General features: G+C 36.8%; 1 protein-coding gene across 21 annotated transcripts in view; it reads right to left on the reverse strand.

The window, feature by feature from the left end:
- The window catches only part of TENM3 (teneurin transmembrane protein 3), a 1,347,463-nt gene that overhangs the window by 804,662 nt on the left and 530,483 nt on the right, over positions 1-12,318 (reverse strand). For all 21 annotated transcript variants that reach the window (XM_065061257.1, XM_065061277.1, XM_065061276.1 and 18 more), the window contains exon 5: positions 12,089-12,254. The gene's annotated coding sequence lies outside the window, so the exon portion shown is untranslated. The remainder of the gene's footprint in view (positions 1-12,088; positions 12,255-12,318) is intronic.

Below are 12,318 nucleotides of genomic sequence, written 5' to 3' on the forward strand. Positions count from 1 at the left end.
CAACACATGAGAGAGAAAATTTAACACAAGCCTTGGACTATTCCACCTTACCACTGAAAGTACACTTCACAGAACTGTGTTTTTAATGGTTGCCTTTTATTTGTCCCCTTTTGCAGCCACAAATTAATAAGCAGAAGCAAATGACACAGTAAATATAAATTTAAAATAAGGGATCAGTTTGCACCAAAGTAAAATGCAGTAGATAAGCAAGCAAAGAGCAGTTGCCTTGCAGCAATGCGGTATGCCAATAAGAAGCATCAGCAGCTCGAGTTGCGGCTCAGAGAGACTTTCCACAAATGACACTGGCCCACCTGCTGTATGTCATTTTACAGCAATTCCACAAGCATTTGAATACAATAGAATGCTCATCATCTTAATGTAAAATGCATGACAAAAGTCCCCGTACTTAAATTGCATATTACCGTGAGTACGAATAAGGCAGGTGTCCCTTTTACAGAATTTGTATAAAAATAAAACAGCTAGAAATCCTACACTCAAGTTACTTAACATTATTTATTTTGTAAGATTTCTGAATATTGGAATACAAAATGGAAATATGTGAAAATGGTATTCCCAAGTCTTTTTCAGCTCATGAAAACATATTCAGGTTTGAGATTATCAGGTTATTGAATTCAATATAATGACACAATAAAACAGGACAAAAAATGTCTAAGGAACACCTTTGAAATGCATAACAATATTTTGATCTGTGCATATCCGATCAGGTGGTCAGGGGTCTGTAGGACCAAAAAATACTTATGTGGGAAAAGCAGCATTTCTAGAAGATGAAGGCAAAAATTAACAATTGACTTCCTCCATTATGGCCAGGTTTTACAGTCTGTAACATATTCATAATCTTACAACTGTATCAGATCAGAGGAAGGAAAAGTGGGAACTGTGACATCAGTAGCAGCTTTAGAAATCAATAAAAAACATGTGGCAAATGATAGAAGGCATAATAAAGAAATTCCTTCTACTCCCCCAAACATAAACAAGGCGAACATAGAAGTTCATGATTCAAGAAACAGGAGTCACAGAAGACACCCTCCCACTATGCGGCTATGAAGGGAGGGGAAACCAGCTTTCAATAAACAAACATCACTACCTTATGAAAACAACTTCAGAGAAAAGCTTCCAATTTTTGAGGAAGGAGTATGTATTTTATTGGAAGAAGATAAAAAGGTCTCAATGTTGTTTGTCTCTCTCAAAGCCAAGTTCAGGGACTTCTGTCATTTCTGATCACAAAGCAGAAGCCAAGTAACAGAAGAGGGTGTAGGACCCTGTGCCACACAAAGCCACTGCTGTAGCGAACTATCTGAAATCAAAGTGGCTGCTTAATTTTACACCATTTGAAAAATCAAAAAATAATTATCTTCACAAAATTAAAATTATTAGTTCTCCCTTAGTATATTCTTACTGTACTATAGCTATATATCACACGATTCCCCTATGGGTGGAAATATTTTCATACCATTCAAGACAGAGGAGAGAAGCTCATCCCATTTTTGAAGCGTAGAGGTATCAATGGTGAACTGGCTGCCTGGGAAGCAGCAGAGATCTTAGACTGTTTCTTCCACGCTGCACCTCACTCCTACATACATGAGCATCTTACTAGGAAAACTTTACTACTGAACATTACTGTAACCTTCTGTATTTTTTTTTTTTTGCTATATTTTTAAGTAACAGTAATGCGAATATCCACATCTCAGCTTACTATGATAAAAAGACAATAATCTTTCTTTCATACAGTTTTAGATTAATTTGTTGAATTCTGTGGAAAATAAAATTTTTGCTTTTGTCAGACATGATTTCACTTTACAGTAAAGACTTAACCAGTTTGGTATTTAAAAACAACAGAAGATAATCAGTTTACTGAGAGTTTGGAAGTGCTTTCACATTCCATACTTTACATGCATTTTTAATAACCATTTGTTATTACTTTTCTGTAATATGGAAATCCATATTATTGTTAATATTGCACAAATTCACAGCTAATCACATTATAGTACCAAAGGAACAATTATAGTATGTGAATGTGTATAAAGATTAATATACATATCCTAATAAATCTCAGCTGACCCATTAATGTATAATGGGCCCAAAGGAGGCCTCATATCCTTAGTATATAAATGGCACATTTCTTTCCCCCTCCACTCCTTTCCTCATTTTGTTTTATATGTACAAACTGCCATAAGAAAGAAAATTAAGCCATACAAAACCACTCTCAAACATCGAGAGGCCAATCAAAAGCACAAACTACTTTCTTTTATTATTATAAGAATCACGCTAATATTTGACATGCATGTACAACGAGGAGGTTTTTTATTATTTTTTAACTTTTTAAAAATTTTTTGAATCTTCCTTTTGAGAATAAGGCTTCAGAAGTGATGGACAGACTTTCATAGCACATGTGCTCTGCAATGAATAGCTATTACAGGTGGGTTAAGGAAGGAACTTCCCATTTTAATTGTAAATTATAATGTCTTTTTTTTGGTTTAGGGCACACCTTCAGCTGTTTCAATTAAATCTCTTGTAGTTTAAAACAAAAGAGAAAAGAGACAAATGATCCTTTTTGTTATGTAAGATATGCTTTACAATATCGCTACATAGTGACAACTCCTTGTCCTCCTGTCACATCCTGTCCCTTAGACCATGCTGCAAAAAAGCAATTTTCTGCCTCAAAAGCACTCTATTTTTTAAAAGTTTGTCTCTGGGCAATTTTCAGGTCTACTAGAGCTGCACAACTGTATACAGATGAGAAAGACCCAAAATAGGGCAATTTATTTGATTCCTCCTCTTCAAAACATTTAGCTGAGATTGCATATCCAACAGAGAAACCCCAACAAGAATATTCAGAGATGACCTGCAGTGACATACATCTTTTTTTTTTCACAAAAATTTGCATTAAATATCTTCTCCATACTCCTCAGATAGTTTAGATTTGACTTTTGTTTAATATGACCTTTAACATAACTATGTCCCACGATATTAACAGCTAATTTCTTTTCTTAACAGAGATCGTAAGGACCAGTCGATTAAATAAAATGCTTACAGAGTTTTTCAGAGGAAAAATAATTTTTTTGTTGTTGTTTTCTTTTTTTTTTTTTTTTTTTTCTTTCCTTTCTAAAGACATGCATTCATTAGAATCCAGTTTCTTTCTTGTTAGAGAGTAAAGAACCATTTGGATGGGAAAATACATCTACCCAGTGTTCAGCCCCTGGTAACTTTGCATTTATGAATGCCTGAAGCTAGTTTGACCTCGCTATTCTCCTGGTACAGTTTTGCCCTAACACAGTAAGGGCATTTGACAAGAGAGCAAAGGCCTCGCCTTTCAGCCATCCACATATTGAGAATTACTTTACCTGCATGAAAGTCTTTAAGGAATTAGGATAGCTTCAGGAATTGGACCTCAGTTTGCTATGAAGGTAACATTCACTAATGTACCATATGAGTTTAAAAAAAACCCACAACCCACCTTGATAATGTTTTTCAAACTTTTCAGGCAGCTAGGTGAACTTTCAGAGCTGAAAACAAATAAACCATAGGCTCCTCAGCGTCTAAAATCATGTTCAAATTTGGTATGTATCAATCATTATTAAATCAGACTGATAGATCATTTACCCCTACAGACCTACATTTCCCCATTTCATTTTTCTATTGTATTTTTCAACTGAAGGCTAAGTACATTTAGTTTCAGAATTTTGTGCTGGCATAGAAATTAATCATGTGTTCAAGACCACTATTAATATTGGCACTAGAAAATAATATGGCACAAATCATACCTGATTTTGGTTAGTAGATCAAACCCCACCAGCTGAAACATGAATTTTCTTTGCCAATATAATACGTAGCTTCGATATGAATGCATTTTGCTTTTTTCTATCCCTGGCATACAAGTATATTTAAAACGGAAAGGGAAACATCAATTTTCTATCTTATTTTCTAAGGTGCAGAGATACATTATTCTCCAGTACAGATGTATATTCACTTAATTAGCATAATTCACTCGATTAACCTTTGTGCCAGAGCACTATCAAGCTGCCAGGGCGTGCACTTGCATGTGATCATGCACACATGATCATGCATTTGGCCCTGAAGACAGAATTTGGCTCCTGTTGCATCTGTCTGAATTTGCCTTTTGTACTGGCCCACAAAGTCTGCACATGTACACACAAACTGGATTGCAATGGAAGTAGGACAACTCTAATACCAGCAGAATGGAGAGTTTGACTTGAAGGCAAATTGGATTTTCAGATATGCTTAAATTCATGCTTTAAATAAATGGAGAAGCAATTTGTTGGCATATATTGCTGTGGGCACACAAGGAAAGATGATCTTTATGATTTAACCCACTATGCAAGTTCTAATGTTGCCTGAGCACATCCTACAGTCACTTCCTGAGCTGGAACTGGAAAATGTGGTAAGGAGTAGTATAACAGATGCAAGAGATGAATAAAGCTGTAAACTGTGAAAACTTTGAAAGTCGCTGAAGTGGGATACTAAAAGAAGAATATAATTCTTTCCAACTATCTTAATCTCTGATGTCTGCTTTGAACTGCTGGAATATTTAGTTGCGCAATAAACTAATTAATGTACCTGTCTGTACATCTTGCTGGCTGGCAAACTTCAGTTTGGTTGCTGGTTGCTGTCAGCTGGTCACAGCTCGCTGTGTAAATGCAGAGTGTAAAAGTGTAAAAGCAGAAGGATGCTCTATTCATTTTGGTTTCTTTAACCATAATGCAATTGCTACGTCAATCAGAAGTTAGCAGGAATAAAAGCAACAATCTGGTAATGAAAAAAAAAAATAAAATCCTTGGCCTTAAATTAAATTCCTCTTTTTTACCTGATTAATTGCATTCTATTTGTTTGTATATTTGCACTGTTTTGGTATGGTTTACTAGCACACATTCAAAATCAGGATAACATCATTTAAGCCAAGGAATCACAGAAGTTACTTGACAGCAAATCTGGCTATTGCCAGTGACTTTGATAAAATGCATGTTAAGTTTCTTTAACTAAGTCTTACACAGTCATGGTTCCAGAATGCCTTTTAATCATACTTTTGCAAAGCAATCAGAAAAACATACATAGAAAAAGCTGTATAGCTGACAGAGAGATGAAGTACTGAGGAAGAAATGCTATTCTGAATTCCCACTGGATTAATGCAAATCAAAGTATAATGTAGGATATCTAAGATATATTTTTTCTCCCCAGCAGTTGAAATTTTTTAAAAATACACAGATTTTGAAAAAGCATATTTGCTTCCAAAGGCTTGTATCTGTAACATATAAAACCAAATAAAATATGAATTGTATTTTATGTGAATTTTCAGTAACTTTTGTAAAGCTGACATCTTTTTTTGTTACAAGAAATCAAGCTTTTAAAGTGAAAGGTGTTTTTCCAACGACTGTACAGTAAAAAATGCAGGAGCAGTCCTTAAAAGTGAGATTGAGGCCTCTCCTTTCTTCTCCATGGAGACTATATTAACCACAAGGTTACAGTTGTGCTTCTTCTCATCCTTCTATTCTCTTTCATTTCCTAAAGTTTCTCAACACTGGTAATGAATACCTGAAACTTCCATAAGAATGATGTCTAGACTGTGTGTCTAGATGGAGGTAATTCAGAAGCTGGCTTCCCTCACCATCTGCATGATGGGAAGGCCTATGCCTGCAGCCAGAGGCAAGTAGACTGACACAGTGAGGACCAAAAATCTCAGATTATGAATGGTCAGTGAGCTACAGCTTAAGCTCGGCTACGAATATGGGCACCCTTAACCATCTGAACATTCTCACAGTTACTCCACTTCTAGCTAGCTACAACTTCTGCTCTGACAAAGATGCCTGTTTGTAGCCCAGGAACAGGAGATTTGTGGCGTATCACTTATCCCCACCCACATTCACTGGCCAGTGGGCCTGACTCAGTGTATCTTATGCTGAAACATGTCACTTAGTTCATGGCACATAACCTAGAGTTGGATGCCAGCCCAAGCACCAGATGCTTGCAAGTGATGTCATTCTCTGTGGCGCTCATGCAGAAGACCCTTTTTACAGTCACCATAAAAATGTAAAATCCATAGTTGGATAATTCCAAAACTTTAGTTAAAAAGACATCTAACCTGAATGAAAATTAAAATAAAAAATAAAGTTTTTACACACATAAGAAAAAAAACAGAAAGCAAAGAAAGAGGAACAAAAAACAAAATAAATCTCTGAAATCTTTTCCTCCTTCTTACAATATGATTTCTGAATAGTAGTAGTAGTAATAATAATAATAACAAAAATAATATACTTTTTTTTTTTCAGCTTTGCTGCATAACTGTAACTAAATAACAAGACTATATGCATAATAATTTTGACCTGGATTTTTGAGCAGCAGACAAGACAGCTACTTAGTTATCTGAAAGTACTGCCAAATGAACAGCTAGTGCTTCCTAAATGTTGTTAGTCAAAAGGCTTTTGGCACCTCCACAGAGCCCTCTCATTTAGTTCCTTTACACAGCAGCTTTCCACGCTTAAGCTCAGTTTGCCCTATAGCTTAATAGAGGGAGTAGTACCACCTATGGCATTTTAATGTTTTTTTTTCTGTATTCAAATAAATCATTATCAAAATAATAACATATTTTAAAACTGAATAACTTGTCTTCATGATTTCCATGTGTGTATATAATTCTAATTTTTGTTTGCAATGTGCTAAAATTCTAATGACACATTCATCTGATAAATTACAATGTATTATTCAAGTATTTAGCAGAACTTTTGTGATTTCATATGAATATTCTGATTACTCAGAATTATCTTATTAATTTATTTGAGCTCTGAACTTTTTATGTGAACAATCTCTGACCAGTATTCTCTGTTCTTATTGGTTAATTTGACTTACACATGAGCAGTTAGGATGATCTAGGTAGATAATCACTGTAAAATCTCAAGCTAATATCAGCAATTCACTTCTATATATTTTCTAAGTTTAAAACCTTGCGGAAGGGGATTGTTCTGTTTTATCTGCTATTTGAACAAACAAAAGTTCAAATAGGGAATTAAGCCATAAGTACATTTCACAAAAATTTGCTTTTTAATTAAGAAAAACATTTGGAGATTTCTTTTTAATTGGGTTGCCTCTTACTACCAACAGCAGTATGTGGATCTTAGTTACTTCTGGGATCCTTTTAAATGATTGTGCGTTTTAGCCTTAACTAAGGCCAAAATCCCAGTCCGTACGTGTGTCCTGTCTCTCTGCAATTAATAAGTTTTCAGCTGAGTGACGGTCAAATGTTATACAAATCAGGAAAAAAAAAAAAAAAAAAAAAAAAAGGTCTTAAAAACAATTAAGAATCTGTAAGTTTCAGGGACGGAGATCCAAATTAATATTTCCAGGGAGAAGAATGTGGGTAGAATTCAGACATTCTGAAAGGAGCTGGCTGGGCTACTCATGATTCATGGAGCTTCAGACTAAGCACTGTTCTTTTGTCTCTTATCCAAAAAGGGTAATAGGAAACAAGAGGAAAAGGGAAATTTGGGTTGCAGTGGAAACTGGTGATCTTTCAGGACAAAGAAAGCAAGATTTCCAAGGTAAATCTAGCTTTATTAGTTCTAGCTCCAGCAGCATCATGGTTCTGCTATTTGGCAGTTTGTGTGACGTTTTATTTTAAAAATAAGGGTGTTATTATTCCAGTTTCATCACATTCCTAAGAGGCTAGGCACAAGAAAAATAAATAAAACAGATGAAAATACCCACAGATAAAAGGAAAATGCATATTCTTTTATAGGAAAGTCCTTTACTTAGGGGAGATAAACACTGTTTAAGACTAATGATAGTTTATACTTCTGGAAGTTAATGCAATGTTCACAGTCAATCAATACTTGAACCAAGTTGCAAGGAAGTGTCCTCATTAAGCCTTCATATGTGGTTCAGAGCTACAAACTTCAAAGGGGTAAACTTGCCTTTAAAGCTTTCTGTGTTAGAGCTTACACCGGATTTTTCACTAAACTGCTGGAAAATAGTTGAGGCTTTAAAAGAAAACAACAATAAAACAATTAGAGTTGGATTAATCCCACTCTGACACAATAGATTAAAAACCAGAATGTGTTCAATCCCATCTTCTTCACAAAGAGAGAAGATTTATAAGCATGTATGTGCAATATTTAATATATTTATCAATTTACTCTCAATTTTATTGAATTACATCCCTTACTCCTTCTAAAATGTCAAACTTGAACAAAATATCAAATGCATGAAAAATGCAATGGAAGCAGCATATGACTGAATCTAGAACTATCTGGCAGATCCCATTGAAGTACATGGCTGTATCAAAGTGAAAATAAAGAAGGAAAACATAATATCACAAATTACTGTCATGCTTTGTCACTTCTTTCCAGCACTGGATGTAGCCTAAAGTAAAACACCATTTTTTTGAGCTGCCAGAGTCATGAAATCATAGAATGGTTTGAGTTGGAAGGGACCTTAAAGATCATGTAGTTCCGATCCTCCCTTCAACCTGGCCTTGAACACTGTCAGGGATGGGGCATCCACAGTTTTGCTGGGCAGCCTGTTCCCGTGCCTCACCACCCTCACAGTGAAAAATGTCTTCCTTACATGTAATCTAAATCTACCCTCTTTCAGTTTAAAGCCCTTATCCCTTGTCACTACATGTTCTTGTAAAAAGTTCCTCTCCAGCTTTCTTGTGGGCCCACTTCAAGCACCGGCAGGCTGCTATAAAGTCTCATCAGAGCCTTCTCCTCTCCAGGCTAAACAACCTCAACTCTCTCAGTCTATCCTCATAGGAGAGGTGCTGCAGCTCTCTGATCATCTTCATGGCCTTCATTTGGACTCGCTCCAACAGGTCCATGAACTTCTTATGCTGGGAGCCCCAGAGCTGAACACAGTACTGAACTCAGAAATGAACTGAGAAACGGTAACAATTTTAGTTGATCCAATCTGGTCACACCCCAACTTCTACAAAGCTGCTACACTCTCTGAATGAGGACAGAGGAGTTGCTGTGGTCCCAACAGAGCTTGTGATCATCCGGTTACCTATTACTACTTGTTAAACAGGTGTTATATACTTAGTGGTCGCCCTTACAAGATTTCAAAATACGTCATTATAACTTAAAATATTTAGTTACGATCTCTATGTCTATATTTGGAATCTTGCATGGAAAACAAGAAATTTGGAGTCTTTAACTGTTAGACTGTCTGTAGTTCTGTCCCATCCATTTTAAAGGAAAGCAGCTACGTGTCCAAAATGTTGTAATATGATCAAACAGTAAGTTATTCCATACAGATACTGTACAGCTATGCAACATCCTCTAATGATATAAAAATGAGCTGAGAGACAACTTTAGAATGGAAATACAGTTAAAGAAGGCCTTTCTTAAAAGATGAATGATTTGAAACTCTACTATCCCCTCACGTTTTAAATGGTATGCAACCTTACCCATGTCACTGAACTAAATGTTGTACTATGTGGTTATGAGTAGCACGATGTTACTAGATTAAAAGCTGTAGAAATGTTATTCATCCAATACCTTTATTTATTCCTTCAGTTTTTGAAATCATCTTTATAATGATACCAAACCAGGATGAAGACTTAATTCAGTTCTATGAGAGTCCAACAAATCCTAAAAATCAAGCCTGATGCTGATATACCTCTATACCCAAATACTAACCACAAAATTAGGAAGACTCCGTGACATAGCTGATACAGAAAGAAATAACAACATTGATAGAGCATAGCTATTTATGCAATTCTGTGAAATTTTTGACCTCCTCCACTCTGTTCCCTGATTTCTGGTATCCAAGGACACCAGTGACAATCCTAACAGATAGCTGAGGAAGTTCTAAACAGCACCACTGCTCATTCTTTATGCGACAGACACATACACTACATATACCAGCCTTTGCTTTTGTTGGAAGTGCTCCTTTGATGAAAGGCATTATTTTGTTAGGCTGGTGCCATGATAACACTCCTATTAATATTTCTTTTGAAGTTTCTCTTGTCCTTGAAACTGACATACTTCAAGTACACATACATTTAAGAAAAAATTAAAAAAAAATCAAACATTACTTATCATATAGTCATAAATGATACATCACAGTTGTCTGACTGTAGTCTGAATAGGAGATAATTACACAGAATCACAGAATGTTAGGGATTGGAAGAGACCTCAAAAGATCACCTAGTCCAATCCCTCTGCCGGAGCAGGAACACTTAGATGAGGTTACACAGGAGTGTGTCCAGGTGGGTTTTGAATGTTTCCAGAGAAGGAGACTCCACAACCCCCATGGGCAGCCTGTTCCAGTGTTCTGTTACTCTTACTGAGAAGAAGTTTCTTCTCAAATTTAAAGTGGAACCTCTTGTGTTCCAGTTTGAACCCATTACTTCTTGTCCTATCATTGGTTGTCACCGAGAAGAGCCTGGCTCCATCCTCATGACACTCACCCTTTATATATTTGTAAACATTAATGAGGTCAACCCTCAGTCTCCTCTTCTCCAAATTAAAGAGACCCAGCTCCCTCAGCCTTTCCTCATAAGTTCTCTGTTCTTCTTGAACTGAGGGGCCCAGAACTGGACACAATATTCCGGGTGTGGTCTTACCAGGGCAGAGTAGAGGAGAAGGAGAACCTCTCTTGGTCTACTAACCACCCCCCTTCTAATACACCCCAGGATGCCATTTGCGTCCTTGGCCACAAGGCCACAGTGCTGGCTCATGGTCACCCTGCTGTCCACCAGGACACCCAGGTCCCTTTCCCGTAAACTGCTGTCTAATAGGTCATTCCCCAACTTCTACTGGAACCTGAGGTTGTTCCTGCCCAGATGCAAGACTCTACACTTGCCCTTGTTATATTTCATTGATTTTTCCCCACCCAACTCTCCAGCCTGTCCAGGTGGCTGGACGGCAGCACAGCCTTCTGGCGTGTCAGCCACTCCTCCCAGCTTGGTGTCATCAGCAAACTTGCTGACAGTACACTCTATTCCCTCGTCCAAGTCATTGATGAATATCCCAGTACTGACCCCTGAGGCACTCCACTAGATACAGATCTCCAACTGGACTTTGCCCCATTGACCACGACTCTCTGGCTTCTTTCCTTCAGCCAGTTCTCAGTCCACCTCACTACGCGATTGTCCAGACCACAATTGCAATAATGTAGTTAATACTGAATGGCAGCTGGCTAAGTGACTCTTTTATGGGAATGTCTTTAGATTAAATATGTGTAATCCTTAAATAATTTCCAGCCTTAGATCCTGCCCATATTTACAGCTTTCAAACTCTTACAAGCCAGGTTAAATATTTTTTGTATCTAAGCATGTACTTTGTAGTGTTCTGTGTTATGGTACTGTAAATATTCCTGAGCCATGAGTGGCTGTTTCACTATCCACATATCTGTTTTCAACACTGAAAATCTCTTTAGGCATACTGGATATCTGAAGCAGGATAAATCAGCCTCAAATGACCTGAAAACTTTTCCAGTACTGAACTATGTAATTTAGACAGCCTTATGGAACTATTACAGTTACTACATCATTTCTGGACTGCCCTGTGGGTATCAGAATTTCTGCAGTGCTGTGATTTCACTTCAGGCATGCTTCCCAAAACAGAAGGGTCCCAGAATGCAGCCTCTAGCTATGTTCCTTAATTCTTACACTTGGGAAAGTTTCATCTTGCCATATTTGGGGCTTTATGATAAATTTATACCATGCCAGATCATTTAGCTAAGACAAAGCAATAGGAAGATGGAAGAGAAAGAATCTCTTGTTTGCTCTCAGGAAGTATCTCTCTCTAAAACAGTATTTTGAAAAATTTTTTCCTATAGTTCTAATAGATAGCACATGTTAAAGTTCTGTAAATGCCTATAAATGGAGATAAATAAGTGTTGTTAAATACCTCAAATTACTATTAAAAAAAAGAAACCTAAAACCTGCATATGTGGCATTTTTTTTTTATACTTAAAACAAGCAAACAAAACCGATCAGACAAAAAACAAAACTAAAACCAAACAAAAACAAAACTAGAAATCTCTCAGGTCAACACAGCTTTTTGAAACAAGTTCCTTTGCACCCAGAAACTGCTTTCCCCATGTGGTCACTCACCAATATTTATAAGGGAAGGTCACTTTGAATGCCAGTAGAAGATGAAAATACAGGAGGGGAGGAGGGTTTTTCTGTCTTCACTGAGCTGGCTGATTCTGCCAAAGTGATAGCCGACATTGACATTACACAAGGGAAAGGTTGTCGTAGTCTCACAGTCCCAGCTCTGCTGCAGAAACAAAACAAAACCAGGAAGAAAAACACATGTGTACACTTTTCAAATAGAAATAATG

Source organism: Columba livia, chromosome 4 (assembly GCF_036013475.1).
Source record: "Columba livia isolate bColLiv1 breed racing homer chromosome 4, bColLiv1.pat.W.v2, whole genome shotgun sequence".
In the NCBI taxonomy this organism is placed as follows: Eukaryota; Metazoa; Chordata; class Aves; order Columbiformes; family Columbidae; genus Columba; species Columba livia.